Here is a 24805-nt window from a genome sequence, read left to right on the forward strand (position 1 = left end):
GTGGGATATGTAAACCATACTAAAATGTACAAATGAGATGGTACAAATTCATACAAATTCGCCACTAAAATCAAAGTTACGCTTTCCTGTCTGTTCTCTTTTTCTTATCTGTTCCTGTTCTCCTAAGCCTGTTTATTTTGTCTGTAATGTACTTCCCTCTGTCGCGTCAGCGTTTCAGTTCTGTTTTCTAATTATTCTTTTTATTATGTTTTATGTGATTTTGTTCTATTTGTATTGTAGTTTATGGGTCACGTCTGTCTTGTTTTCACTTACAGTGTGTTCACACTGATTCTAAAGCGACCCTTGTTCTTTAATGACGCTTGTCTTGTCTGAACCAAAAAAAAAAAAAAGCTGTGCTAAATGGCCCGTTTCCACTGAGGGGTACAGTATGGTACGGTATGGGTCACCTTCATCAGGCTTGCGTTTCCACTGCCAAAAGTGACCAATGGTGGTTGTTTGGTACCTTTGTGGCTGTTCATCAAGACGACGACAAGGTTTGTTTAAGCTCAGGTCCATGGCTTGTTATTATATGTATATATTATTACAGTATAATGTCTCGGTTGTGTATTTAAAAATGGCAGTTCCTTTATTTTCATTCTCCTGGCTTGTTGCACAAGCTAGTGACGTATCTCTGTAAACCAATAGGATTCAGCTGTGCGTCTGGCTCTGTCTTTTTGGTACCCTTTTGTTGTGCTAGGTACCCTTTTGACCGTGTAAATGGCCATAAAAGCTTACCAAACCGAACCATAACGTACTACTCAGTAAAAACGGGCCATTAGCCAAATGGACATTAGCCAAGAGCGTATGTATCTTTCCATCTCTGCAGGTGCCAGTATCTCTGTTGTCACTCCACAAAGGGAAACTGGAACAAGTGCTGCACACATACAAACCATAAATAAACTGGCATTTATGTACCATTTTTCTCGCTCACCACAGAGTGATTCACTCTAATGTCTGATAATTCATATTGTTTGTAAATATTTAAAAAATGTGACAAAATGACAGACTATCTTGTGTGGCCTCGACTTCACTTCAGCTTTTATTCTCAGATTTGTAGCTGAACAGCCAATCAGAGCACTCTCTTTAACCGACAGCAAACACCAATTCTACATACTAAATCAGGCAAACTCTGACATGAGCCTGACGAGAGGCAACATGTGGAACAAAATAAACTATTCTGACAGACACACACCAACAACCGATGCTGCCCAACAGCCGACCATCAGCTTGATGTGTCCAATCCTTAATGTGGTTGGGACTAAAGGTTATCTGGAATCCTCTCAAGGACTTTTGCATTCACATTGGTTGCCAAATTGCGTTACAGATCATCACTATATAGTTGACCTGATTTCAACTCTATTTGATGCCCAAACTGCCCAAGATGCACTCTGCCACTTTTGCCAGAGCTTGCTGCCAGTGTTGCCAGATGTAGCTGACTGATTCCAGCCCAAAGAGTGTCGACAAACCGCTGAAAACCATAAAGCGCCACCCAACAATCAGTAGACTATAATAACCTGATTGAGATGTCGTAGAGGGAGATCTCACGCGTTTCTACACTGTTCTAAGCATTTGTAAGCGAAGAACGGGGGCTATGGCATCTATTTGGGAGATCAAAACTGGTTTATAAGCGCAGACCGGGGCTTGCGGGCACGCCGTTGCAAAACCGCCCAAATTTTCACTACCCTCCTATGTCATTTTTTTACCTGCAAAAATAAATTCAAAACCGCCCAATTGGGCGGGAAACCTGCTTGCTGCTGGCACACATTGAATATAAATGACGCTTTAATTGCTGTGTCTTTTAACGCTTTAGTCGGCAATGGTGTGAATGCGCCATCACTTTTTTTGTATTCTAATTATTTTTGGGTCTGTTTCAGTTCATTCGAAACAACCAATGCAATCTCACGGCAATTCGTAACTTTTTGATTTAGTGGCTAATTCGTATGCATTCGTATGATCTAATTCAAACAACTTAGTCATCACCCAATGATAGTTTGGTTTAGGGGTGGAGTTGGGTGCCACGCCTCCTTTTTAAAAATCGCACAATTTCATACAGCTGAACTGACAAAACGCAAAATACTTTTCTTGTGAGATCAGGCTAAAACAACTCATTTAGTTTCAGTTAGTAGTGTTTATTCTTCGGCCCTTGTCTTCTTTTTCACTTTTGTCATATCTGTGTTCTTGTCATCTGATATGTCAGATTTATGTCTCGGTGTAGTGTTTGTGTTTCAATTCTCTGTCACGTCTTCATTGAACTTCTCTCTGCTGTGTCTGTATTGTGTACTGCCTGTATTCTTGTCGCTGGTCATGTTCTCTCTTTCTGTTGTCATGTAGGCATATGTATTTCACATTCTCTATCACAGTTCCCTACATTGTCTTTTGCATGTGGCTGTAAAAGCTGTAAGCGTTCACCTCCATGCTGCACATATGGAAACAATGGAACCAACAGCTGTCACGGGGTGTGTTTGAACGGTCTCGGAGATGGAGAAGCTTTGGGGATGGGTGTGTGTATGTGTGTGTGTGCGTTTGCCGTGTGCAGAAACAAGTGGCCAAAATCAAACCCCACGATCTGTTGAGCATTGACACGGAGAGTGCAAGTGGGTCTTCGGGGAAAGAGCCCCCTGTTTAGCGAGAACAATGAATTGAATCGGAGGATAAGACAAAGCAGGGCAGGAGGCAAAATGTAGGCAATAAATTTCAATTGCGTGCGTTTCTCCTGCTCCGGGCCGTGGCAGAGAGAGAGAAAGAAGAGAGAGAGGTAAAGAGACAGATGAGAGAATAGGGAAAGCAATCTCTGCCCATCAACCATAAATCACCAAGTAAAAAAAAAAAAGAATATAACAACATTTTTCAATAAGCGCAAAAGCAGAGATTAGGAACGCTAAGTCGCGGAAAGCATTACATCTTTAAACCTTTTTTTCCCAAAACACAATATGCAATTAACACAATTATGCTCTAATAAATGTAACTTATTGTAGGTATAATTCATCCCAAAATATAACTTCTATCAGTGTTTTTGACCTCACATCATTCCAAACCAATACAACATTTGTTCATCTTTGAAACACAAATAAGGATATATTTAATCAAATCTGAAATATTTTTATCCCTCCACTGAAAGTCCTCAAATACTTCAAAATGTTTAATTGAGAAAATAATAAATCCATTTTAATCTAGTGGTTAAATACAGGTCTATGGAAGAGAAACAATTGTTCTATATTATCAGTAGAGTGAATTTAGGCTTTTTTTCCATGTATGAAACGTTAATTAATAAACATCTTGACATCTCATCCAAAATTTGATGCAAAAAAGTGTTAAAATTGTAGTTCAGTTTTAAATTGCAACAAATTTTGTGTGTGTGTGTGTGTGTGTATTTTAGGGGTTGAACACTGATTTTTGGAAGTCGATTTCTATGTTATCAAAGTCGAGTCTAGTCGACTAGTCGCTGGTGACCAATAAAACACAAGAGGCAAATGTTTTGCTCACAACACAATTTGCAGGAAAAAATATATTGACATGCTGTTTGACAGCTCATAACACGTCGCAAAAACAATGCAAAATTATTGATTTTACTGCAAAACAAATGCAGTCAACACTTTGATTTCGTTATTCACGCAACATTAGCACCCGGGCTAAATTTACTGCTAAACAAATGCAGTCAACACATTAAACACTGCAGGTTAAGAATGTAACAATACCAGATATTTTAGTGCAGAAATAATGCATATATCATCAGCACACCGATTCGTATGAAGTTATTCATAACAAAATAATGCACGAACGACAACGGCAATAACGTTAAGTCTTATTACACTGTCAGAGACTAGCTCAGACGCATATTTTATCGCTATGATCATGCGCACTAGAAAGCTACTCAAACTGCTCAAGTCGGGTGTTTTTTGTGGTCACTGCTCATCGTGGGTATCAGACGTCTCCTCGCTGCACATCTTCACCATGTTCACCGGGTGTGAAGTTTGTCACACCTCCGTGGCTGTACACTTCACGGTTCATTCACAAAATATGTCCGCGTCTACTCTTTGCAGTGAACAATACTGTTCCACACTGTAAACCCGAATTAGTTGACTTTACTAGATTGTTGCGTGGAAACCCGTTGCACGAAATAAGATTAGTTTTTACATTTATTCAACTAAACAGGTTAAGCTGTATTAAAAGAAAATCTTTAGTGGGTGTAGAAGACAAATCAAATTTGGATTAGTAGTCTTTACTAAAAATCATTAGTTCACATTACTAATTTTATAGAGGATATGTTTTGTAAAATGATTATTAAATTGAACGTAACATATATAATAATGTAAAAAAAATGCGTTTATGCAATGATAATTGTTATATTTATGTAATCTATTATAATTAAAAATAATGCCACTCAAATTTTACAATTTTAAGCACAAAGAATTAAACAACCTTTCAATTTTTTTATTTTTGTTAAAGTTTCATTCACATTTCTTTCTGGCATTAGCAATCATTGCTAATAGAACAATTGTGCAAATTTTGCAGTGAATCGAAAAGCAATTTAATTATTTAATGTCTGTAGCTTGGGCTTTAAGTCACTGTAGCCCAACATGAGGAGAAATTTGTTGGATGAAGAGAAAAGTGTTCTTCGTCGACTTGGGGTATAGTAGTCCAAAGAGAATGCACAGCTTTTGACAAGTCTTTGATGCAGTCCATCACAAGTTGTCCCTCAATGATCATCTTAACTGAGGCTTTGTCTGCAATAAGAATAGGATTTCAAGGTGGTGGAATGACTGGATCATCAGAGTCCTACCAACAGATAGAAACAGTTATGTTTCTCATTACATAATTATCAATAATGTTTAATAAATAACTTTTAATGACAGAGACAAAAGATAATATGTGAATTGGTTTTGACCAATTTACTTTTGCTTCAGTTACACTGCAAAAGGTTTAATGCATTCTACAATGTTAAATTTAGCATTTACTTATTGACCCTCATTCCCAATTTAACTATAAGACTTGTGAATCTTCATCTTTCCCTCAATTTATAGTCACAAAGCCAATTTATCTTTAAATTGAAGTTTGACTTTTAAAACGGGGACACAAAAATCACAGGTATCATTAAAAATAACTTAAACTGTGTTCTGAAGAAACAATCTTGTGGGTTGAATATATTATGACATGTTAGAGAGTTTAACAAGATGTTTTGCTATTCTTAAGTTTCAATGTTTTAAACCAAGTGTGAACGTTTAATAAAATGTAAGGACCATGCATTAATGGAAAGAATGTTTTCAAGGTCCTTTAATAAATCCATTGAGACAATATGTTACTTACAAAGCATGGTTTAAAGAAGTCTGCAGGCTTGTCCTCCAGGAGAATCAAAATCTGTAGGCTCTTGAGTCTGTTAATAAATAAATAATGTTGGACAAACATTGTATTAGACAAACAATATAGTAACACTTGGGAAATTTTCAATAATTTAACTGTTAAAAAATAATGCAAATATATAATGGACATGAACCAACCTTGGTTTGCTGTAAAAGCTCTGACAACAGCTCTCCAACATTCCTCCTCTTTAACTGAAAGATCTCAATTAAACAGACTGTGTTGATCAAACATTTCGGTAACACTTCATAATAACTACACACTATGAATCATTTATTAAGCATTAGCATCTAGTGAATTCATTATCTGAAGCATTAACTCTACATTAATAAGCGTTAGTAAGCAGTTTATTACTGCAGCTACAAATAGCGTATTCTTGACTTATAAACACATTTATAATGTGCTTATTATATGTACTTTCATACTTTGTTAATAATTTATTTTTCATTACTAAATGAAGTATCGCATTATTTACAAACCATTTGTATTTAAGAGTAGTTGAGGGTTTTTAGAATCATTCAGAATGAGTTAGTAATTATTAATAAACTATTGAAATCAATGTTTATATATCTTATCATTCAGGCACGTAGTAATGGTTACTATATATGTTAATAAATGCTTCATTAACTCAACTTCATGCAGTTTTCTGACCAATCTAAACTGAGGACTATTTATGCTTTATAAATCCCTTATAAATGACAGTTAAAGGCTTAATATCAAATGAACAATAATCTTTGCAATCTTATCTAAAAAATAAAATTACTTTTAAAGTTTAAACATTGCTGAATGACAAGAGTGTCAAAATACATAAAATTGGATAAAACAACAACAATATAATAATTTAACAATATAATAAGATGCAATGTTTAAACTGTACAGTAATTTTATTTTAGATTAGGTTGCAAAGAATTATTTTTCATTTGATGCAGTTTATATGTGTATCTTCAAATGAATAGGAATGAATAGTGTCATTTATGTTGTTTTTCCTGTTTAGAATTTAACTGAGCCTTTAATTGTCATTTATAAGCAATTTATAAAGCATGAATAGTCCTTACTTTTGTTTAGGTCACAAAACTGGATGAAGTTGAGTTAATAAAGCATTTATAAACATACAAAATTAACTAATTGTAAATGCCTGAATAATAAGATATACAAATGTTGATTTCAATAATTTATTAATAATTTACTAACTCATTTTGACTGATCTTAAAAAACAGCCAACTACTCTTAAATAACTGGTTTGTAAATAATGTGATACTTAATTCATCAATGAAAAATGAATAATTAACAAAGTATGAAAAGTACATTTAATAAGCACATTATAAATGTGGTTGTAAGTCAAGAACAAGAAGTTATAAACTGCTTACTAATGTTTATCAACGTAGAGTTAATGCTTGACAAATAAAGAATTCACTATTTGCTAATGCTTAATAAATGATTTATAGTGTGTAGTTATTATAAAGTGTTACCAAATTCCCGCTTGAGGTTCTTTCCCACTGCTGAATTACAAGAACACCTGCAAAACAAGAGAAAAAAACAGAATATTAATATTTCTAAACTAAATCACTAAATACTTCAAATAAATTAAAAATAGGTCAATAATAATAAAGTAAATAATAAGTTGAAGTAATAATAAAGTAAATAATAAAGTGACACAAAATACTGTAAGCAACACTTAACAGTGAGATAAAATAATAATAGAAAAATGTTATTACATTCTTAAACATACCTGATCTACTGTAAAAAGTGCAGGCCAGCGTAGCAGGACCCACCTTATTGCAGGTTAAGACTCCTCCACTTTTTTGTAACGTAAGGTCCATCTTTAAACGGCAAATAAGAAATTTTAGGGAAAAAGTTTAGAAAAAGCTGCAACTGTAACTGTAACTGTACTGTGAAAGTAAATCAATTTTGCTAGTGACCTCAACTTCTATACAGTTTAAGCAGTGCTTGATTTGTGATTTGAGAGGTCTCAGAACAGATAGGGGTAACTGATCTGGCATGCTACCCGAGGATGGAGAGGTGTCGCGCATGAAATTGGGGAGCGAGGGGTAATGGTGCAGTGGATGGCGGAGGGGTGCCGCGGACGGCAGTGAAGAGGGTTGGGGAGTCACGGAAGAAAACGAAAGTGAACAGCGGACGGGGGAGAAGGGCGGTTGAGGAGGGGGATCGGTAAAATGACGTGCCGGACCAATGTAAACTCGCCCTTCACAAAAAAAATCAGTTTCATGTGAAACTTTTAGCGTTATTAAAGATTTATAATATTTAGCGTTAGCCGCTAGCGTGTGCTCATGCATGGACTCGTGCTACTATTACGAACCAACACGACGTGTAATAATTATCACGTTTTACAGGGAACATGTTTTAAACAGTGAACATACAGAGAAACAGTAGATAACGTTAACGTTATAAACGGTGGCTAGACAGAAAAGGCAAATGTATATAATATTATAACCTAACTGTGAACTGACAGGGAAAATAGCGCTAACTGACATATTCATAGCAGAGACAATATTTTGAGTTCAGCATCAGTGTGGATTTTCAGTTATCAGTTTTGTCAGAAAAACATATAAACTGATAAAAGCTTCTTTGCACACTTACCGTGTCATGTTGATTTTCAAAAATCCGCGGTAACCCAGCATCCTAAAAGCTCCAGGCACTCACTGAGCGTTTTGCTCACGTCACCTCAGCCAATCAAGGCCCCACCCCTCTCTAACAAAAACATAAGGAAGGGAGTTGTCCCTGCTTAACATGATAAGTAAACTAATTTTTTCTTCTGATTAGTGCAAATAGCTAATTTGATTTAGTAATGACACAATTTCTTAAAGAACAATAAATAATTAGTAATGATAGCTTAAAATGTTTTAAAAGCACAAAATCCAGGTTTACAGTGCAGGGTTGCGTAAACGTGATTGTCTAGCATATGCTATAAGATATTTGCATGGAGCGATCTAACTGGCATCTTTTTGACTATTTAAAGTTCACTCGAACTTCACTTGAATCTTTAACGCTGACATAAGAAATATAACAATTCAAAAATTACTTTAAATAATTCGAGGGCAGTTTTATTCAGTGAACCACCTTAGTGTGTCAAGCTGTCATGTTGTTCAGGTCAAAAAACATGTGATCTGCACAGCGCGACTAGTTGACGTCAATCAAAAATCATCACAGCGGAGCAATAAAGTCAACTAGTCAATTAGTGAGTCGACTAGTCGGTGCGACCTCTAGTGTGTTTAATTATTTAAATATTCTGAAAAAAATTAAGAACAAAATAAACACTAGCAAAGCACATTTTGGGAAAAAAAAATCTGACATTTGCACCAAAAAAACTGCTTGATTTGAGAAAACCCACTGGTTCGTGCAAAAGCAAAAGGGTTCCATGTAAAACGCTAGAATGAACCTCATTGGTTGTTTCATGCCATGCAAGCACATGGAAGTTGTAAACATTGTTTATGCCTGAATAAATGCATAAATTAAAAATACTCATCATATAAAGTGATCTTGTCTCTTGAGAAGACTTAAACGGCTTTATTCATATGCATTTGTTTTTTGATCTCAGAGATTTTGCTCTCTGAATTTCATTAGAGCGACAGAAACATCTCATATTTTATTTAAAATATCTTCGTGATCAAAGGACGAATCCATTTCTTATGGGTTTGGAATGACACGGGGGCGAGTAAACAATGTCCCTTTTAAGGACAAAGTTTGGATTGACATGATAATCCAAACTAAAACCTGTATCCAGAAGCAATTCACTAGCATCCTGCAAACGCTCGAGAGGTGCGATACGTCTTTTATATGAGTACACGCGCGCACACACACACACAGCCTTCCATTGCTGATTAGAAAATGCATTATTCATTATAAATCTGCACACGAATCACACAGACGTGGAAGAATAGAAAGAGATTGAATGAGAGGAGGAGAGAGATGGAGGGTGGATGTACCCATTTTGTCAATTTCTCCCTCTCAAGAGGAGTGTAAATGTGTCATGGAGCATGTGTGTGCGCACGCATATGTGGGTGTGGCTGCCCTTTGGGACGCGTTGACCCTCTAATTGACCCTGTCCTCATAGTCACCGTCCGACACACATGGATCCAGCGGGGCTAAACGTTTGCAACACTCCTGCCTGCCAGTCAAATCCACGGGGGGGCTGACACTCTCCAGAGCACGCACACACACATATTAATATTCAGCGTGTGTGTGTGTGTACAGACCCCGTCCCTGGTGGCCGCCTGCTACGCCGTTCCACAGTGCAGTGGTCCGTCGAGATTTAGAGACCCGAGACTGCTATTACTCACCAGCTGACAGCACACACACACACACACACATAGATGGCAGAGCAGCTTGGAACGGCCTCAACAGCCGCGGCATGACACGAATACAGCAGTACGGCGATACCAGCACGCAGAATAGCAATCTGAACTCTCGCGGAAACCTCAGACACATTGATTTCTACCAACACCTAAGAGGTTAAATATTTTTGATCTTGTGCAAGTAGAGTTTCTTTTGGTTTGCAAAGATGATAAACAACTGTGCAATTCTGCTGTTAGCCTCTAAAATGAATATAAAGTTGCAGCTGTTTCCTAACTTAGAACTGAAAAACTAACACCTTTTTGTAAAGCTGTAGCCTAGTTCTTGTGAAAAAGTCATTGACTGATTGTTGAAGAGGATAAACAAGGTAGTTTTTTTTTAAAGGACTAAATAAGAAATGCCTAAAAAATTCCAATTTAACACTTTATTAAAGTTGTAAATTTAAAATAGTTTGCTCCAGAAGTGCACTAATAAATGTAGGTTTTACAAGTACTGCTAGTTAAACGTAATTTTTTTTATTAAAATGCAATATTGAGTTGGGATTATAGTTGATCAGCACAGCTAAGAATACATTAGATTTGTGGAGTCATTGCAAAGTATTGAAAATTTGTTACTTGCATGTGTTTTAAATAAGCATGCTCATTTCGGTTATTTTGCCAACTGACAACCACTGCTCGTTAAATATTAACGTTTATCTGGTCGGATTAATATAAAATTATTATTTAATTAAAGAAATTAATTAATGTGTCTATTTTGTGTCTGACACATTAAAAATTGCATTTTAAAATCCTGATTTATTTATTTATTTATTTAAACAACATACGGACTTATGCAAAAATCAAGTAAATCTTTGGATTTGTTTGATTCGTAGATTAGGCTATGTAGGCTATTTTGAAAAAATGATATTTTATGAGAACAATTAATAACTGTCATTTTCCAAATGGAAATAAGTTGGTTTGTTGGTTGCACACTTAAGTTATCAAAATTTAGCCTATTTGTTATGGTTATGAGCGGTGCCGGAGTACGCCAAGACACTCCAACTTGTTCCCGTCTTGTTTCCAAAGGAAAGCACATTTCACAAAGATATGTTTTGCTGCTTCTTTCTACAATTGTGCAAAAAAAAACAAAAGTGTTTAAGACACGGATCCAAGAGTGAGGCATCACCATCAGTGCTGGTTTGGCATCAACTCATCTGTGTCAAACTGTGACCAGTAATACCCTTTCATTTGGCTTATTTAGTAAAATAGGTCTGTAGGCACGTGTGGTTGGAGCGTGTCACCATCCCGTGAGTTGATAAATATGTGTTGCACATTTATGCAGCCAAACATTTAAAAAAATAAAATTAATAAATAATAATAATAATATTTTTTAATCGTTTAACCGATACATTAATTGGTTAAAAACGCACCCTTTGGGTTAACAGTTAATCGGTTATTATGAGCATACCTTGTTTTAAAGGCATTTAAAGAGAGTTTAAAAGAGAGTTTGGGCACAAAAAAGCCCATTTGTACGATACGATGAATACTTTACAGTTTCTGTACCTAAATACTGTTTGACTCTCTGGAAAACACTGTTTATTTGACTTTTTTCATTACTCTATTGTAATTTTGCTTGTTTAGTATTTTTATACATGATTTACACCCTTACAAAATCACCCCAATCAATCGAAATGAATGATTTTTTCCATAAAGCTATTTAAGCCATCTGGTGAAATCGTATTCATATCGCAGAAAAATGAAATATAGCAATGTCCGTTTTTTTTTTGTTTTTTTTTCAATTTCATGCAGCCCTATTGAATACAGTAGTGTGGTGATACAACGAAAGACGATCTATTTATTTGTGAAACCCTCTGCCTCAGAAATGTACTAAAAATCTAAGTTTGTTTGCCTACAAAAGGCAGAATAAGAAAAGCAGAGATTTCTATGCTGATTACACGCACATGCACTCATGTCAAGGCCGTGGTAAACTTAGACGTTCCGTAAAAGCCCCTAGACAGGAATTTTCCGATAAACAGCCACACGCTCGCAAGCATACGGCCGTGCTATGGGGGAAATAATGACATCATGGTCACGGCAGGTCTGCTGGCAGAGCGTAGGCGACTGTGGGCCATGGAGAGGAAACGCCACTATGTGTGTGTGCTGTGTGTTTCCTGAAAAGGCTGGGAAACACTAGCGTCGGCTGGGGGAAAAACCTTTGAGGCTGTTCATCAAGCTGTTCATGGAATCCGCGTGTTTCACCAACGGAGGCTTCCAGCAGAGAGAAAGGAAAGGAAGGATTGATGAGGTCTGAAAGACGATAGTAGGTGAGAGGAATGAAAAAAATGACAGCGCAAAATTGCAGAGGGACAAAATAAAAAGAAATCAGCAGAAGTGTGAAGTGTGTGACTTTTCCAGATGAACTTTCCACATGCTTTCAGTGGGATTTCAGGAATATTTTGCTTGAGAAAAAATGTGTCTTGGTGTCTTGCGGTGGAAGTCAAGACTGAGATGGCGTGTTTTACAAGTCTTTGTAGAGTTCAGAAACACAACGTGGCAGTTTCTGACCTTGACTTTTGTCTGTTTTAGGTCTCGATGGAACTGAAGTAACATTAAAACACGCTGGAGTTTGCAGCAGATCTGCTAAAAAATTGCCTCAGTACCAGACTGCATTTCCAGCTACTTTAAAGCCGAACAATGACGTAACCGGCAGTAACCTGCCTGCAAATGTTGCATTTTGATGGGCTGTTGAGAATTACTTTATCTTGGTTTCTTACCGTAGTCCCCCTTTTAACACAGAGATGAAAAAAGCTCCTTTGCGTGGTCCACTTTCCCAGAATCCACCTGGAAGCAGACGGCATGCATTAGTGCCTCCTATATGAAAAGACATCTGCCTACTAGCCAATTTTACACTACAGTGAGAGAAATCAAGGCTGAGATGTAGCTGTTTGAGTCATCTTAGGCTGGCAGACATTGACATTTTAGACAATCGATTAATACAAACCAACTTCAAGGAGTGTTGTGGTCTGGTCATGCAGCTCTCTGAAGCAGAAATGACCTTCCCGTTGTCTCCTGGACAAATGGAAAGACACGACTTGTTGAGATCAAACTCTGTATTTACAAAACCAGAGTTATGGCTATGAAATCTGATTTAACGAGGATTATTTAATAAGTTCACAAAATATGAAAATATGCTTTTAATTTACTCACCCTCTGGCTATCCAAAATGTAGGTGACCTTCTTCAGAAGAACATTTTAGAAGATGAACATGATTTAGAAAATGTTTAATCCACAGTTTAACTTTGTATCCTAAATTTTGTATTAAATAATTCAATTAATAATAATTCAATTAATAATCATTCATTTTGTTGATCTGTCATACAGTTATTGCTGTCAGCTGTCAGTGTGATTTACAGTACCCTTAAAGAATGGTAAAATTACTCAAGTGGCTTATTTAATAGAAAAAACATTTGCTTTATACAGGAAAGGAAACTTTTTGATCACTGTCACTGAAGCAAGCACATGGTTTCAACTCCATATATATACACACACAAGGTTTTCTTTCAGGATACGGCAGGTCTGGGCTTTCACTCTTTGGTTTTCTTAAACAATTCCAAAGTTTGACAGAAGAACTGTCAAAACAAAGTATGTTGTCTGTTGAAACCCATTTAGCTAAAGCAGAGCAGAAAGACTCGCCTGAGACCTTTTCAAATAAATGTGTGTTCCAGCTTAAGCGGAGAGGCCGAGACTTTCGAAATTTGTTTGCTCAAGTACCTTTGTTTACTCCAGGTTTTCTCTGGCAGAACATGCACGCAGCGGCACAAAAACGTGTTTATGTCTGTGTGTTTTCCTACTCGTGTGGTTTTGTGAGGCAGTTTTGGTCTGGCTGGTGAGCACATTCTCATCCCAACAGAATGAATATTCCTAGTTGTTTTTTTTTAAATGACTGCTCCTGTTGTCAACCACCACACATAGTAATTTTGATAAGTTTGCTTTAAATGAACAAAAATGATACTGCTAAAATAATAGTTTCCAAACAGGTTTTCAGTGAGAAAATAATTTGTCCAAAAAAAATAGACCATTTAATTAACTGTATGTTGTGATTTATGCATGTTTTCTATTTTACTTAATATTTTGAATTCCAGTATGGAACTTTGACCTTAGCTTTGACAAATTTTGAAGTTGAAAAACATAACAAAGTGACTTGTTGATATTTGTCAGTAGTTTACAATATATTGTATAAGAATTAATATACATTATAGAAAATTTACCATAACACAAAAAGTAGTGGCAGCTCATTACGTATCGTTTTTATTTTTAAATTTCAAACTTTTTTGATAAATGATAATTTCCAGAAGAATTTATTTGTAAAGCTTATAACATTTTTACTATTTAATAATAATAATAAAATAACATATTATAGAACACAATCTCATCGCAGTTACTTACTAAAAATGACTTTTTGATGTAGTAACTTGAAATACTGAGATTTTACTGAAATTCATATGAAATTTTATGAACTTGCATTCATACAAACATTTTAGGCCCAATCCCAATTCTATTTTTGTACCCCTACCCCTTCCCCTTGGCCTTTGAAATCGAGTGTGAAGGGGAAGGGCTTCAAAATTTACCTCTAGAAATGGGACACCACTACAACACCTGCACAGGTCATCATATGTCATCGAGATCTCATGCTTCATATGAGATTGATGATCACGGCTGCTGTAGTTATTCCAGTTGTGTTATTTTTTGGTATTTATCTTCAGGAAATCACAGATGGCAACGAGATCATGTTATAATCATATAATGTGGCAATAAGATCGCAACTGTACTGTGTAAACACACAAAATGTAAACACACAAAAACAACATTAACATTATAGCAGACACTGTAAAAAGGTCATTCCCAGCCACTAGACTTTTCTGACAGGGTATTCGAGTGTCATCAAGTGACAGAATGTTGTGGGACTACTATACAGGAGTTATTATTAGGGATTTTATATAGTGAAATAAAATGTAAAAAAAAATGTAAAGCATGATGGTAAAACAGAAGCGCGGTTATGAATGTATTAAAACATATGCTTGTTTGATGTAAAAATTCGTAATAATGAAAAAAAATACTAATTTGTGCATCTCCTTCCGTGTGCAGCCATTTTGCCGTTGTAGATGTATTCTGGGAAATTTTCCTACCCGATGGTTTCGAGCATCGTCCTGAAAAATCTCCATTTCAAGGGGTATTTAGTCCTTCCCCTTAGCCCTACGCCTTCAAGCTAAGGAGAATTGGGACATGAACTTGCAAAATGGGGGTAAGGGGAAGGGCTAAGGGGTAGAATTGGGATCGGGCCTTAATACGATCTGCTCATACCCCAATGATGGTGAGGTTTGGAGGCATGAATACTTTAAAAAATTTATAAGTTTTAATATGAATAAAATCTCAAAATTCTAACAAATCAGCCACTTTTCTGTTAATACAATTCAATTCAATTCACCTTTATTTGTATAGCGCTTTTACAATGTAGATTGTGTCAAAGCAGCTTCACATAAAAGGTCATAGTAAATTGGAACAGTGTAGTTTAGTCTTTAGTGTTTAAGTTCAGTTGAGTTTAGCTCAGTTCAGTGTGGTTTAAAAATCACTACTGAGAGTCCAAACACTGAAGAGCAAATCCAACGATGCGCAGCTCTGTAGATCCCGAACCATGCAAGCCAGTGGCGACAGCGGAGAGGGCAAAAAAACTTGTGTACAGGATTTAGGCCCAATAAGTAATAATTCTGTTTTGTCTGAGTTTAAAAGAAGATAATTGTTGGTCATCCAGTCTTTAACATCTTTAATACACTCAGTTAGCTTGGACAGTTTAGACGTCTCGTCAGGTTTAGTTGAAATATATAATTGAGTATCATTTGCATAGCAGTGAAAGCTGATCCCATGTCTTCTAATAATGTCTCTCAGGGGTAGCATGTATATTGTAAATAGCAAAGGGCCTAAAACTGATCCTTGAGGCACCCCGTACTTTACTGGGCTGACTTGTGAAGGCTGTCCATTAATATTCACAAACTGGTAACGGTCAGATAAGTATGACTTAAACCATTGTAGAGCCTGGACACCTGTAGACTTTAAGCGATTTATGAGGATGCCGTGGTCAATGGTGTCAAATGCCGCACTAAGATCGAGTAAAACTAATAGCGAGATGCACCCTTGGTCAGCAGCTAAGAGTAAATCGTTGGTTATTTTCACTAATGCAGTTTCTGTACTGTGATGAGCTCTGAAACCTGACTGAAACACTTCAAAATCATAAAATCATTAAATTTCTTCATAAGTTTAAGCTGTATTATAGTATAAACAGACAGGTTTCAAGAAGATTATTTATCCTAAAACTGTCAATAGTATTGTAACATTTAAGAAACTGCTAAAATAATGTCTATTTCCAAACAGGTTTACCACGTGAAAGCATTTCATTTTACCCAAGTTATTTTTATCCGGATATATTGCAATATTCCTAAAAAAATTGACAAATGTTTCCCAGTGCTAGGTTGCAGCTGGAAAGGCATCAGCTGTGTAAAATATATGCTGAATAAGTTGGCGGTTAAAAGAAATAGTGACTAAGCCTAAGGAAAATGAATGAATGAATGAAATTGACATATGTTAATTCCATATAATTATTTAAATATCATTTATAAAATTATACTTTAAATCAATTTATTGTATCCCTCCATCCCTCCATCTATATGTTATAATCTAGGCTACGTGACTTTTTCTTACCACTTTTTTCCCCAAGTGCTCTTTTTTTCACCCAAGACAATCCTCGTACATCAACCTACAGTGTGTGTTTATTAAAAAGCGCATCTCGTTATGCAAATACTGAGAGTTTTTCATGTACATTGCAGTGCGTATATCTCCGCATGTCTCTCTCTCTCTCTCTGTCTGTAGGGAAAGCGCGAGCGTTGATCAGCTGGGAACAAGCGTTTGTGTGTGTATTTGCGTGTCGGGCTCCCTGTGGCGCTGCCTGCCAGGCGCTGTCACCAGCCCGTGATTGACAGCTCTGATAAGCGGGGAGGCAGGCTGCAAATTCTGCCAGCGCACGTCACGCTCAACGCTGCCAATGTACGTCACACTCACCCTGTCGGCCTGGTATCAGTCAAGAGAGAGGGAGAGAGAGGCAGTTAGCGGAATGAAAGACTGCCGCAAGCCGGAGAGGGAAGTAGAGCGCGGAAGAAGAGGAAAGAGAGAGAGGGGGAGAGAGAGAGAGAGAGACTGTCAGGCGAGAGCAACGGAGGGAAAAAAAGACCGTAGAAGCCGACACACAGGAGAACAAGAGACACGGACGGAGGAGAGGAAACTCGTAGACAGGTGGGACGGTTTTCAGAGGAGGAGGAGACGAAGAAAGAGTTTATGAACAGCTCACCTGCAGATGGAAATGAGCATATTCCCTCGAGTGACGGAGCAACAGCGGCCCGCTTCCTCCGTGTCTTTTTAAATAGCACACATAAACTAAAATAGATTGTTGTCAGAATATTACAAGTTATTTTCCACTTACCGTTTTCAATTTAGCGTAAGAAACAAACGAGCGGACGCTCAAGGCCTGTTCACGTCCACACCATCGGTCGCTGATTGTCGTTAGAGTCGTTCGCGCCCTTTTAAGCAGGATGTGTTCTGATTGGCTGCCCGTGTATTTAGCGTTCATCAGCTTGAGAAAACGTTGGTCCTATCTACGACATCTTAGAACAATAACAAACAACCTGGTTGTATTAACTGTACTATATGGACTAGGTTTCGAGGGCCCCAGCGATCGGATACTATACTCAGTGTTGCCAGATATAGCTGACTTTTTCCAGCCCTAATGCCCCAAAACGGACAAAAGTAGATTAATATTTTATATAATTAACCTAGTTACTTCAACTGTCATAATTTTAACCATACAGTAAGGAACACCAGCAGTCACAGAACCACAACATAACTGGATCATATCGAAATGCTGCACCCTGTCACCCAACCAGTGCATTTAATGTTGTGTAGATTAAACTATCGATTAAGAGTATGTTTTACTTTCGAAATTGGGTAAAAAAATTGATTCCTTTTGGCGTTTTAAATACTTTTGAACATAGTTAGGTGCTGCTGGTGAACCAGACAATGCTTCTATCCTTGTTCTTGCTGTCAATTGCAGAAAAAAATGATGGATAAAAGTGTCATGATAAACTGTGAGTTCTATATAGTGTCATGATATATGCTACGTGATGTGCGTGCAAGCGAAGGGGAGTTAGATTTGTACAGGGAGTCTGATTTTAATACAACTTCTCCAAATGAATGGAGTAGGAGCACACAGTTATGTTTTTTTTAAATAAGTTGCTTATAAGATTTACGTTTCAAAACCGCCCAAGTTTGTTGACTCACCAATGTAATTTTTATCAGCACAATCAAATTCAAAACTGCCCAATCTGGTAACACTGACAAAGTTGGTGAACTGGGGTGTTACAGACAGACAAAAAGCTGAGAGTGGGTAGGGGGTGGAATTACAGGAGTTTTCCAGGGGAAATAACAAAATGGGAGGGTGGCGGGAGATGGGTCTATGAATTGGCCACTAAACCAGAGATGCCCAAACTAGAGCCCGCGGGCCAACGTTGGCCCATTGTAACCTTTGATTTGGCCCACCTTTCCATCTAAGAAGAGAGTTAGAATGACGGAGGGGTTGGGGTGAACGACTTTAACACAGAAGTTGTCATTTCTAATGTGACGTAATTTGTTAGTTTTATTGCTGAGCTACAAAAAAGCAAACTGAAATGAAACGTTTCAATTAAATGTTGTAAATGAATCTGATTTTTTAAAAATGTAAATACTGTCACATGATGGATTGAGGACTATGGCGAGCAAATCAAATCATTAAAATGTTTTGTTTTTATAACATATAAATAAATACTGTATTAGTTAATATAAAGTAGCAATTTTTAAATATTATTAAATAAATTAGGAATTTACCCATGGCAACTAGATTTACCTTTGGCCCACTAGCCTCAATCAAGTTTGGTTTTTGGCCTTTCATAAAAAAAAGTTTGGGCACCCCTGCACTAAACTGACAAAACATAAAATAGTCATCAGTAAGTCGATGTAGTCAAAGTTAAATAAATACATGCAAATAAATAATCATTGACTGAGATTTCCAAGGCTTATTCATATTTTACCCTAGAGTTCATCACAGGGATGTTTAACAGAGACTTCAGTTTACTTCTTCGTAATTTCATCGCGTTTACCTCAAGAGGTTACCTCATATTTTATTCTGACTGAGTTTACTAAAGAATTCACAGGCAGGACAGTAAATTTGAAGTTGTTCTCTCTTCTGGTTACAATTATCAGTCTCACAGTTTTTTTTGAAAGTCTTCATTGGGTTTTTCTTTTATTATTTGAGCAAATACGATTGTAAATTTTGTACTGTCCCATTTACTGCGCAGAAAATGAACAAAATCTCCTCAGAAAATCCTCGACCATGACTAGAACAAGCAACCTTCTTGCTGTGATGCTGTGCTAACCACCTAGCCACCATGCAGCCCATTCATTCCATAACAAGGAATGCAAATAACTTTAGAAGACTGACACTGATGTATAGCCAGGCAACGTCTTACTTACAGCAGTCACTGAATTGAGACACGCATGTCTTTAAATCACAAACACACACACCACATTCCACTCAAAACAGTATTTCAAACTATACTTGTTAAATCAGTTTATCTCAGAGGTTACTTCATATTTTACTCCTGACTGCGTTTATCACAGAGTTCACCACATGTATTTAAAATACACCTCAGATTTGACCTCAGACTCTGCTTGGGATTTTTCCTCAGCCTTTACAAATATGTTACCTCAGTTTCAACATAATGAAATGTACCTCACTGTTTGTTTTGTTATATTTTGCACTAATTGGTTTGCATACCCATTTTAAGTCAAATTTGTGCTATATGAATAACGTAAAAACCATATTTTATCATCCTGCAGGAAGAGTTTGTGCCATATAGGCAGGTCCAGTGATGTACAACCCAGCAGCTATCGGTCACAAGAAGGCCTTGGCAATGTCATTCTGTGAGCGTGGATGCCTGAGAGCGTGTTTCCATCAACTCAACCCCTGACACCATCAAGATCCTTCTCTGTATCGACAAAGCAGACAGAAAGTCAAGCTCCAAGGAACTCCGCGAGGTCATTCACTGCCTGGATTTGACCACAGACTCAGGTAAAGACAGCTTCTCGCTGGACCTGATTAAACGCTGTCAAAGTTTATAATTTTACCTTCTATATGAGGTCATGCTGCTTGTCGGAAAGCTTTAACTCATGCGGCTCATGAGTAAGGATGAGTAATGTCTCCTGATCTCAATCATCGTGGGATCATCTTCTCAATTCCTCCAGTCCAAGGGGTAAAATGTGGAGGATTTTGAAGAATATGAGCTGGTTTTCATTTTGCTGGATTTGTGTGGTATTTCAAGGGCTGGTGTATAGATGTTGTTGAGCGCTGTATTAGTATTTTATTGTTTTAGTTATTTAAAAAAAATGTCATTCACATTTCATGTTAAGTCTGAAGATAATTACTGTGGATATTTTTTTCTGGTTGTGATTTCATACATGGTACCTAAACTGAAAACAAAATTCACTTTAGATTAAAAAACAGATCGAGTTGCATTTAAAATCAGAGTACAGTCTGCATATTCTTAATGGGAGTTCAAGATTCTCCACTCGGCTTGCTGCAGGCCTTTTTGACATTTTAGAATGCTTCATGGAAGATGTGTAGGAGACCTGGTAACCGAATCTCAATAATTAAGATATACTGGGAAAAATGTGGCCTCTCTGTAGATAAGAGTATGTGTGTTACTTACTGAATATACAACTCCGCTTGTTCACTTGTGCTCATACACCGACCTTGTATTGGACATGCGATGGGATGTAATTTATACAGTGGCCGAAAGAGCTTAATGTGCAGCAGTTTAAGAAAACACATGCAATTACAAAAATCGGCAGCAAATTGAGAAAAGATCTTCATCTGTTTGACAGCACACATGCTGCAAATCCTCACAAGGCATGCGCATACAAAAAAGATGCTGCATTCTCCCGCAATGCAAACAAATCAGTAAAACACGCTGCATTTTCTCACAACTCAAACAATTTAGGAAAACGCACTGCATTTTCTCACAATGCAAACAAATTAATAAAACGTGCTGAATTTTCTCACAACACAAACAATTTAGGAAAACGCGCTGTATTCTCACAACCCGAACAATTTACGAAAACGCAGTGCATTTTCTCTCAACGCAAACAATTTATGAAAAGTACTCCATATTCTCACAATGCAAACAAATGAATAAAAAGCGCTGGATTTTCTCACAACACAAACAATTTATGAAAATGCGCTGGATTTTCTCACAACGCAAAAAAAATTACAAAAACGCCTTTATTTTCTCACAATGCAAACAAATTAATAAAATGCACTGCATTTTCTCATGACAAACGATTCATGAAATCGCCTGAAAATTCTTATAATGCTTTCAAATACCACTCAACACACTGAATATGTTTCAAGGGCACCGTAAAACATGATGGGCTCGGCTATTTAGTTTATGGTTATTTAGAAAAATAAAATACAAAAGAGACGTGAATCAGTATGTTAAAATAAACAAACAAAAAACTCACCTTTTAATAATCATCTACAACTTTACTGAGGAGTAGTCATGGCACAGTGGTGTTCGTCACATTTTTGGGTCTCCTTGAAACATTTCCATTGTGTTCCGTGCTATTTGAAAGTGGTGTGAGAAAATTCAAAGCATTTTCGGAAATTGTTTGCGTTGTGAGAAAATGCAGCATGTGTTTTTTGTTTTTTTTTGTTGTGCTCGAGTTGCGAGAATTTGCAGCACCTGTGCTGTCAAACTGATGAAGATCTTTTCTTAATTTGATGGCTTTTTTTTTTTGGGTGCATGTTAAGCTTTCTCGGCCACAATAAATTTCTGATTAATGATCATTGACATTGCCTTTAAAAGGCTTTTTTTTAAATAAGATCTAATATTGCTTACTATGACTTTATGGTATGATTACCAATACTTTGTGTATAACCTTATACTAGCTTAATATTATCTGAATATTTCTCAAATTTGATTTCTGGTAGAAGTGTATACAGGCAACTCTGCATGCGATGTAATTATCATGGAATAACGTCAAGCATTACAACCCACCACCGTGCAGATGCCAAAAGTTGTTTTGTGAAGTTAAGATATGAATTATTTTTATTATAAGTTCAAGTTGCGTCACCATCCTCTCTCTCCATGCTTCCTCCGCTGTGTTTACTTGTACGCCAAACTAACGACCCGACAGCGGTGAAAACAAACAGCAGTAAGATGGCCGACTCTGGCGCGCGGCTTGAATATCTGACATTCGTTTGTTCCGTCGCCGTCGCTCCGAGCGACAGAGGCCAATTACTGCAGCAGCCGCGTGACCTTTAGCATGCAGATGAGCCGTGCAGCGCACGCACTTATGTGTGTGTGCGGCCAGTAAACATTAACGGGAACGGAAGAGCGGAGCCATAATGACGCGCGGATCGTTAGAGGCTCGTTAGGGAGCACGAGACGGAGGATATTAAAGAGCAGTTAAGCAGACGCACACATGCACACCTTTCTACAGTACGCACACACATTTGAGTAATATAACCCCCCCACTCCCTCACACACACACACACATTTATCTATAAATCTAGCACAAATAGACACTTCACCTCTCTAAAACAAACAAACTTTTACACACCCTTTACCTGCCTAACACACACACACACACACACACACACAATTCAACGCATAGAGCGTCTCTCAAGTTTTATGTGTGCGAGCGCAGCGCTGCCGGGGTCTTTCAGCATGCTGGCATTAGTATTCACAGACAGCGCTTCCCTTCAGTGCCTGAATTAATTTTCCACCGCTCGTGTGTGTGTGTGTGTGTGTGTGTGTGTGTGTGTGTGTGTGTGTGTGTGTGTGTGTGTGTGTGTGTGTGTGTGTGTGTATCGCATCACAGAGAGCGGCGAGACCTCGGCGGAGCGAGCGAGAGACAGTGTGTGGTGATCTCCCTGAGTCTCAAGCCTCTTTTTCCTGTTATTTTATTGCGATTTAAATACTTCACTCGTCTAATGCATGTAATCTGACTAATCAGTGCAGGAAATTGCCCACAGTCTGTTTCTAAAGAGGAGACCGTTCTGTGCTCAAACCACCACAGAGAGAGACAGGCTTCCGACGGAAAAGCAGCGTGTGCGGAGAACGAAGATTGAGCGTGTGTGTGTGTGCGTGTGTGGTATTTGTATTCCTTCCACGTTCTCCGCAGCACACCGGATAATTCCGCTTTTTCCCTCTTATTTTGATATATGCAGCTCCTGAGTCAGCGTGCGCCTGCGAGGACGTGCTTTTATTGCGCACACTCTCTCTCTCTCGCGCGCTCGCTCTTGTCTGTTGGATGAATAATATGCCGTCCAGGGGGCCCTTGTGCTGTACGGACAGCAGAGAGAGAGAGAGATTGCTGGTTTGCTGCTTTCCCAGTTTGTGTGTGTGTGTGTGTGTGTGTGTGCGCATTTGATTGAAGACCTCCGGCGTATCCGCACACCGCCGGCTAATTAATTGATCGATTCGGCTCGTGCAGAGGGCCTGGCGGCTCGTTGAACGTGAGAGACGCTCTTGCTAATTGAGATTCCGTGTCCGTGCACGCTAAACTTTTGGAAAGGTCTCTCTCTCTTGTTTATCCCGTAAACAAATGCAGAACGTTCCCCTTCGTTGCGCGACAAACTAATGAAGTCACGCAAATGCTCTTTTAAAGATGTTCTTTGGGGTAAAGGAAGTGCTTTTTCTTCCACTTTTTCACTGCGTCTTTCTCTCTCTTCCAGGCTGAGAGCGGTTTCCCGCTGGGATGTTTTTGAGAGAGGCAGAGCCGGTAATTTCAGCACGCCAGACAATGCGATCCGCGGGCGTTTCTGTTTCCGACACGCGGATTCTGTTCTCTCTTCCTCTCGTGTTTTCCTCGTCTTTCTCCCTGTCCATCCTCCTTCCTGCGCTTTCCCCCTCCCGCCGTCTGTGTCCGTCTACGATGAAAGCTCGGTACACCAATGTGTTTACGCCGCACACTGAACACCTGGCCTCAGATCTGCGTTTAAAGTTGCAAGGTGTGGTTTCCACATCACACAGCTGAGATTATCAGTCAGCATGTGCATACATTTGGCATGCACGAGTGAGTGGCCTGTCAAAGACAAGCCCCACGTCACAAGAAACACAAACCATTTGTATGACCCCCTCACCTCTGAATACCGCCTCTGAGAAGCACACGCACAAACATACGCACGCATGCCCCAGGGGAGAAGGTGCGTTCATTAAACAGTCTGGTTACGCCAAGCGTAATGCGGCGTAGATGGAAGGGGGAAGGGGGGTTGGGCTGGTAGTTGGGGCAATTAGAAGGTAAATTGAATTTGAGTCATTGCACTGCCACACAGGAGCTTAAACGCTTCAGCCATCATATAGGAAATGACCTGTCTGAGAGGGCAGGAGTGTTGTTCATTTATGCGCGATAAACTTAAAACCCAATATTATATTTACGATACTTATAGAAAATATATACATCAAATAAATGCAGACTTGTAGTTTTATCTAAACTACCTTCTATGTTGTTGTTTATTTAAACTGAGTTTAGTATCATAAACATAAAATTGAAATTTTTTCTTATTTATTATTTGCACATTTCCATGGAAGCATTAATTTAGTTCATGTCCTTCCAGCTGCAACCCAGTACTCCGAAACACCCATACACTCTTGCATTTACACACACACACACACACACACACACACACACATACTTTCTTTTGTGTGATTTTATTAGGTGAATTCCTAGAAATTTGTGGACAATTTAGCGATTTTATTTATTTATGTATTAATTTAATTAATCTAATTTATTTATCTATGAACGTAAAAAAATTAGAAGTATTTACCATATTGGGTAGCCTACTATGTTAGGTGTGCAATCAATCTGAAACAATGACACAAATCATAAAAATAAAGCTTCTTTTCTTTAGTCTCTTGTCAAGACAAGATCTAAAACAGTAGAGATTAAGCCAAAGGAAGGCTGTATTACTCTTAATTTTATCCATGATCTTGCTTTCTCTGAGATTTCACTCCCTGGAGCAT

At 37.8% G+C, this 24805-nt stretch overlaps 2 long non-coding RNA genes across 6 annotated transcripts in view; one reads left to right on the forward strand and one right to left on the reverse strand.

The window, feature by feature from the left end:
- The window catches only part of LOC130216071 (uncharacterized), a 101374-nt gene that overhangs the window by 47664 nt on the left and 28905 nt on the right, over nt 1–24805 (forward strand). The window contains exons 1-2 of one of the 2 annotated variants that reach the window (XR_008835762.1): nt 16831–16985; nt 19620–19851. This is a non-coding gene — a long non-coding RNA (uncharacterized LOC130216071). Of the gene's footprint in view, nt 1–16830; nt 16986–19619; nt 19852–24805 lie in introns of those variants that run through there. The other variant, XR_008835763.1, reaches the window with a different exon arrangement.
- Nucleotides 4417–8104, reverse strand: LOC130216070 (uncharacterized). Of its 4 annotated transcripts, none has more exons than XR_008835760.1 (6): nt 7954–8104; nt 7085–7175; nt 6825–6871; nt 5496–5549; nt 5305–5371; nt 4417–4776 (listed from the first exon to the last, which is right to left on the reverse strand). It is a non-coding gene; the product is annotated as an uncharacterized LOC130216070 (long non-coding RNA). The 4 variants fall into 4 exon arrangements; XR_008835761.1 differs by having other exon boundaries at nt 5496–5558; nt 7128–7175; nt 7954–8103; XR_008835759.1 differs by having other exon boundaries at nt 5496–5558; nt 7954–8103.

This window comes from Danio aesculapii, chromosome 22, assembly GCF_903798145.1.
Source record: "Danio aesculapii chromosome 22, fDanAes4.1, whole genome shotgun sequence".
In the NCBI taxonomy this organism is placed as follows: domain Eukaryota; kingdom Metazoa; phylum Chordata; class Actinopteri; order Cypriniformes; family Danionidae; genus Danio; species Danio aesculapii.